This window comes from Penaeus monodon, chromosome 12 (genome assembly GCF_015228065.2).
Source record: "Penaeus monodon isolate SGIC_2016 chromosome 12, NSTDA_Pmon_1, whole genome shotgun sequence".
Lineage (NCBI taxonomy): Eukaryota > Metazoa > Arthropoda > Malacostraca > Decapoda > Penaeidae > Penaeus > Penaeus monodon.
This window is the reverse complement of record NC_051397.1, coordinates 2,905,018-2,912,517: the sequence shown is the minus strand read 5'-3', so window position 1 is coordinate 2,912,517 and position 7,500 is coordinate 2,905,018. Positions and strand designations below refer to the sequence as shown.

The 7,500-nt window shown below is 37.3% G+C and overlaps 1 pseudogene; it reads right to left on the bottom strand.

Annotated features, from left to right (window-relative positions):
• Positions 1-2,591: 2,591 nt before the first annotated feature.
• Positions 2,592-5,923, bottom strand: LOC119579204 (annotated as a pseudogene).
• Positions 5,924-7,500: the final 1,577 nt, after the last annotated feature.

Here is a 7,500-nt window from a genome sequence, read left to right as displayed (position 1 = left end):
AGATAATGAGCAGAGCTACTATCCAAAGTCACTGTGGAGCAACATTGGGCAATATCAAGGTCTCAGACCTTAACGTTGCCGATGATGTTTGCTATCCTATAGAATCTGGAATCATTGGTGGCGGCTCTTGATGCATTTAGCAATGAGGCGAAGCCCTTGGGCCTAGATATCTCCTGGACCAAGACCAAGATTCAAGACTTTGGGGGCCTGTTAAGGGAACCTGTTCAGTCGATCCATGCTTGCAGTGAGGACGGTGAAGTCACAGAGATCTCTGCATACCTTGGTAATGTAGTCCATATCTCTGGGCTGTCAGACCAAGAAGTTACTAGACCAATTGGTTTGGCAACAGGAGCCATGAACTTGATCAACAAGAGCACTTGGAGATGTCGTACCTATGCAGAAGGACCAGGCTGCGTGCCTTCAAGGCCTTGATACCGCCAGTTTTGCTCTATGGATGCGAAATCTGGATGCTATCAGCGCCTTGGAGTCTCGTCTTGATGCCTTTTGTAACGAGTCTCTTCGCGGGATCATGGGGTACAGTTGGCAGGACCGACGGCTACACCGTGGGACTTGCATGGGACCTGTTATTTGCAATATGGGTACCTAGCTCGTTTCCCTGTGGCCGACCCTGCCAATCAGGTTGACTCTTTGTGAGACAATCTTGGGTGAAGGAGGCCCGTGGGGCGACCTACGAGGTCACAGCCTGGGCAGCTCAACCAGACCTGTCACAGGAGTTAGAGATGGGTAAGGGTCTGCCCTTGATGATGATGATGATGATGATGATATATATATAATATAAATGTATATATATTATATAATATATATATATATATAATATATATATATATATTATATAATATATATATAATATATATAAATATTTATATATATATAATATATATAAATATTTATATATATATGCATATATGACATAATATCCTGGATTTGGCATATTTAGATGCCATTTTCCTAGTCTCTTCAGGATTTCAGTGAGATTATACAAACAGCAAATGTTTGTCTTGCAGTGAACAGTATGCTAGAGATACTTGAAAATATTATCCATTACATAACACTCTTACATTAAAAAAGCAGGAATGTTACATCATTTATAACCAGGAAAAATATACAAAATTGGATCCTTATTTCATGTATTTAATCAGATAGTGTTCTTAAATGATTGTGCTTACAACTGTTGGAAATATATTTCGCAAACAACAAATTAAATATTAGGATTCCATTTTAGAATTGATATGCAGAAGTTTCCTTCACTATACCTCTACCTTGCTCTCCTATAACCAAACCATAATGTCTAAAGTCTGCTACCGCTAATGTATTTTTAATTATTCATCTCAATCAGTCCAAATTTGCAAGGGAGGAAATTAATAAGATTCCAATGACCAGGATTTTAAGCCAAGTGTGATGACCCATATTTTGAAATCATTAATTTGCCAGCCACCAGTTTCTTCTAATTTAAATTCATTTCTTCCATTTGATCTACGTACTTGTGAGAATTATTTATTTATTAAAAATCCTCTGCTGCGTCATCTCAGGTCATTAGCAGTGTATTCAAAATAGTGATAGCGTGAGGCTTGAGGTAAAAGCCCCCCAGGTAGAGAATTGTTATATGACATCAGAGATCATATGGAACTATGGTAACTTACAGTTGCGAAAAGGGTTGGGAACGAATTAATGATTAATGTAAAATTATAGTTTGAACAGTACTAAAGGGTAGTATGATAGTGAAAAGGGTAGAAAAGGGGAGCTAATAGGGTAGAGTATAAGGTAAAGGTTGTTCGAAGGGGAAGGAGTTAAGGGACTAAGGAGCATTATGATAAAGTAATGTGGCGAAAATGGCATAAATGAGATTTATGATTAGGATAAGTGAAAAGAAAAAGGGGATGAAGAAAGGAAAAGGAAAGGAGAAGAAAAGACCAAGAAAAATTAGTAGAGGCAAGGGCTGAAGACCAGGCAGGGCGATCCCCTACACTGGGCTAGTTATGACAAGATAATACACAGATGTGCAAAATAAAATTCTTTGATGGCATTTAATTTTTTCTTATTTTTTGTCTTTTTTTACAGGAGAGAAATCTTGACTTGCAGTTGTTGAAGACAAGTGCAGTTTAAGTAGCAGTTATGTTATACGGATATGACCGATAGAGGTGTAGTTATGGTTTCATTGAAGTACTTCCAAAACTTTTTGATTCCAGTAAGTAAGGTTGAAGGCAATGTTTCTCTTTTTCCTCTCTCCTTTCCATCTATCAGCACTTCTCTTCTTCCACTATCTTCATCAATATGTCTTTTCTAGCAAAGTAATGCTTTCTGTTTGTTTCTTTCTCTTTTATTCTTAAACTCTCTCTCTCTCTATCTCCTTGTAAATTAAATTTCAAGATATTTTAATAAAAATAACTTCCCATAAAACAAATGTCAATCTTCATTCATTCATAAATTTTTATATTAAAACTGGGAATTATCTTTACACAATTTCATTTACTACTGATATTTTTCCTATTAAAACAATTCCTAAGATCTTTATTAATGATTAAGAGAAAATTTGTCTCTAAATAAATCTAGAAGAAACAAAAACACCCCAAAATTATTATTCCTTTTATTTCTTAAATAATATATTTACAGCATAAATGTTTGCTATACACCTTCCTTCCATTTTGGACTTTATTGGGAAAAAAAAAAAAAAAAAAAAAGGATGAAGGCTTCAGTTCAGCCTAAGATCAGAAAAAAAAAAGAAATGTCGAGCTTTCTCATGCCTCCTAAGATCTACTTGGTGGACCGACGGAAGCGCTTGTTCCATGAGAAGTTGGCAGCGTAGCTCTTGGCACGTGGGGGCTTCACGGGGGATCCTCGGCGATCCATCCCAGCCATTCTTCTCGCAGAAGGCAATTGCTTCCTCTCTGGATCCGAACTCAACCTTGCGAAGACGAAGAAGGATGAAGTGGGAGGAAAAGAGAAAATAACAGTAATTATATTTGAATTCTATTAAAATTACCCTTCATTCAAGAGAAACCTAAACACAAAATATAGTTCTTTCCATGCATACAAAAGCCCCATTGTCTAAATCAATATTACCATCTTTGCATGCAATATAAAAACGTGATGATAAAACAGTCCTTGAGCACTCGTACCTGCATATTAGACAAGGGATCGGCTGTGGATGACCAGCCCATGAGAGGATTTTCCATCTCTCTCGCTCATCAAAGGATAGGCGCCACCTGAGAAATCACAAGGCAACTTATCCTCTGAGAATGGTTCTAATCTTCGGCTACATATTTTTAATGAAGGGCTTCATTCTTTTATATATAATATATATATATAATATATATATAATATATATATATATATATATATATATATATATTATATGTCTAGTCTATGTCTATGTCTATGTGTCTATGTCTATGTGTCTATGATGTATATGTGTATATGTATATATGTATATATGTATTATGTATTATATATATATATATAATATATATATATATATATATATATATATATATATATATATATATATATATATATATATATATGTATATGTATGTTGTAAAATGTAATGAGAATGAATGAAAAGATAGGGGAATGGGAAGAGATGATGAGATGGAATGGAGAAGGGGGGATGGGAAGAGGAGGGAAAAGGAGAGGGGGAAGGGGAGGAGAGAAAGGAGGAGGAGAGAAGGAGAGGAAAGAGGAGGAGGGGAGCAGGAGGAGGGGGAGGGAGAGCGAGGAGGGAGGGGGAGGGAGGGGAAAAGGAGGAGGAGGAAGAGGAGGAGGAGGAGGAAGAGGAGCAGGGGGAGGAGGAGGAAGAAAGGAGGAAAGAGGAGGAGGAAGGAGAGGAGAGGAGGAGGAGGAGGAGGAAGAGAGGGAGGAGGGAAGGAAGAGGAGAGGAGGAGGAGGAGGGAGGAAGGAGGAGGAGGAGGGGAGGGGGAGGGAGAGGAGGAGGAGGAAGGAGGAGGAGGGGAGGAGGGAGGGGGAAAGGAAAGGAAGGAGGAAAAGGGGAGAGGGGGAGAGAGAAAGGGGGAGGAGAGAGAGAAGAGGGGAGGAGAAAAGAGGAGAGAGGGGAAAGAGAGGAGAAGAGGAGGAGAAAGAGAGAGGAGAGAGAGAGAGAGAGAGAAGAAGAAGAAGAAAAGGAAAAGGGAAGAGGAAGAGCAAGGAAGAAGAAAGAAGGAAAAGAGGGAGATGAAAGTTGAAAAGAGGGAGAGAGACAAATAAAGAGGAAGGAAAAGAGCAATAGAAAGAGATAAAAAGAGAGGAAAGAGACAAGGAAAAGTGGAGGAGGAACAACAATTTAAACAAACAAAAACAACAACTTAACACCAAAAAAACTTGACAACAACAATAACTTGACAACAACAAAAATTTAAAACAGCGTCAACTTCCTACTTACAGGGGATGTTACTTGTCCCTGACTGCATCGAGTTTTTGGGCCCGGGCCCTTTTTTGATCAGGACGCGCCTTGTCTTGACGTGCTCCTCGGGAAAACGCCCGTAATTGGGGTGATGTCGGCCTGAAAAGATGCAGAATTTAGGGATCTTTTTTAATTAGAGAGATTTTTTTCCCCCAAAAAAAAGAATGACAATCCAGTATGGAAAATCATATACACCAACTTTATCAAAACTTTTATCTTTCCTATGGTAGAGAAAATTACAACATAAATACTCATATTACTATATTATTATTAGCATAATCCATATAGGAAAGAATGGTATAAATATAAGAATACAAAAAATAGATCAGACAAAATCAGGAAAACACAAAAGGAGACAATACACACATACTTTGACAGCAGAGAGAGGACAGACCAACCACTGAATTACACATATAAGTTCTACAGAGGATGCCAAACATATTAGGCTATTTACCCATTTCCAGCAAAGGGTTATGTAGTTACATTTCTTTAAAAATTCCAGCAGTGGTTGCTCTCATATATTCCAATGTATTTGGGGTAAAGAAGTATACTAAATCGTGGAATAACTTAGGCTCACATCACATGCCATCCATTATCTCAAATGACATAAATAAACCGTTGGGATAATTTAATGTTCACTGTAGTTTTGCTTTTGAAATGCATGTACAAACAGATGGTTCCATTAGTGCACAGCCATCAAAGAGATGAGTTCACCTGATTTCATCTTTCCTTGAGTTTGAGATTTTTTTTTCAAATGCTATTGTTAATATCAATACTATATAATCATTACTGACAATATGATTATCAAAAGGTTATGATACTAATAATACACAAAAAAAAAAGAATATCATGAGAATCAATAAACAAGAGTAACCAGGTGAGAGACAGGGCTAGCTGTTGAATCCTTGTTGACTATGCACTTGTTTACCCATCTATGTATCAACAAATTCCATAAACTAAATCCACAGTAGGCATGGCATCGACGTACATGCCATCCCAGGAGCAGTTGGTTTAAAGATCAATGAGGAGATTTATGATTAATGCACAGAATGCAAACTCAGGCATCCCTCTATCATTTGCCCCCATAAGTAACCCTTTCCTTCATCCAGGTACTCAATTGTTTAACTGTTCACACATAGGTGCTCTAACTCAAAAACGGAAAACCTCAATAACCTCAATCTACTCTCACACACATCACAACTGTCTAAATACAGAGAAGAGAAGCATATATAAAAACATGATGATGCATCTAATACCTTGGGCTCACACATTCAGCCAACACAAACTAATTTTTTTTTCTGAAGCTTGACATCTAACCAAATACTTACGGGAGTATTGATAGTGATGTAACCGGAGAGTGCCTTCTGATGCTCTGCTTCCTCAGCCGAGAGCATGGACTTCCGTGCATCACGAGGCTCCACCTGCTTGACAGTGAGGTCATCCACCCATCTCGTTGCTGTTGTGCTGAGGGCGCGCCTGTGTGGTGTGGTAATATTTTAGTGTCACATACATTTTTAATGGAACTAAGTGATATATGAACATTATTTAAGGCTTATCCTTTTCTCTAGTACCCCATTTGGGACCAAATACCTTCAAGACTGGTATACATGATATTAGGTAACTACCAGGGTTGATATATCTTCTATATGAAAAACTGTAGACTATCCTACTGTCATAAGTTTAAATTGGCTGTTTGCAATGAATTGTAACTTGAATTCTGGCAGATATATATATAGCCACTTCTTGCAATCAGAGGGTTAAAGCTCCAAGAAAAGCAACAGCCATGAATGGTCATTGCATCCAATGATAAATGAGCATGAAAACAAGGCATGGGAAAGACACTACTTCAAAATACATTAGCAAGTGAAGTGGGGGCCAGCTGTAATAATATACTCTTTCTGGATCTTATCCTCTCCTTGTGCTGTATTTTGTTTAACAATAATTTTCACAGAACTTGTACTAGCTGAAATGAAGCAAACCTTTTCAACTTGGTTCTGTCCTACAACCAAGTCAGCGTTTTTAAGGCCATGATCAGTAACTACAACTTTAATTCCACTCATTTTAACAGCTTAAGTCATGTCCCCAGATAAGGCATTTTGACTTTGCGATCTATAAGAAGGTACATTTATTCAACATACGGGAACCAACTTTTTATAATAACACAGGGAAGGTCAAAGTTGTAGTAAGCCAACATGATCAAATCCCATCAAAATAATGAGCACACATAATGAACTCTGAGAAGCAGTATTTACCAGGAATTTCACAACATGAATATCAACAATACAAAATAAAAGAGGGGGGATTATGCGTGATAATCAATAAGGAAGCACAATGAAAAGAGTATGTAGAAAATACAGCCTTATGAAACCCAAGCCACTTTTCATTTGTTTATCTAATTGAAATTTACAGCGTTCAAACAGAAATACAAAACTATACTTCGTCAGCTCCTCTCAACTTTTATCCATCTCCGGTAAACAAATGACTCATGCTTTTTCTTTATTAACTGTTTAAAAGGGAAACACCTTGCCAATTAGAAAATAAAAATATTGTACACTTACTTTTTAACAGGCAATAACAATATAATTGTGCATCCAAAGGACTAAAAAAAACGACAAACATTTTAGCTTCTCTCAATAAAAAATATATTGCACTGCATTCACTTTTATGGCTGTAAAAGGTTAAAGGTTAAAGAAAATAAAAAGAAGAAAGGAAAAAAAAAATAAAGAATAATAATAATACTTAGGAATACAGTCTTGACTAAATACCAAGTGGATGTATTTCTATATTAGTTGCAGCAGTCATTTTTTCCCAGACCAATATGATTTTCTTTATCATGTGCAAATTTTCCTTTAATAAAAACATTTACACCCATTGAGCATATCTATGTATCTAGTATCAAATCTATCAAATGTGGCTTGTCAATTAGCTTGCAACTCACATGCCACAATCGTGCAAACCGGTCTAAGTTGTGGCATTTTCCTTGTTGATGTGGGTGTGTGGTGTGTGTGTGTGTGGTGTGTGTGTGTGTGTGTGTGTGTTGTGTTGTGGTGTGTGTGTGTGGTGGTGTGTGGTGTGTGTGTGTG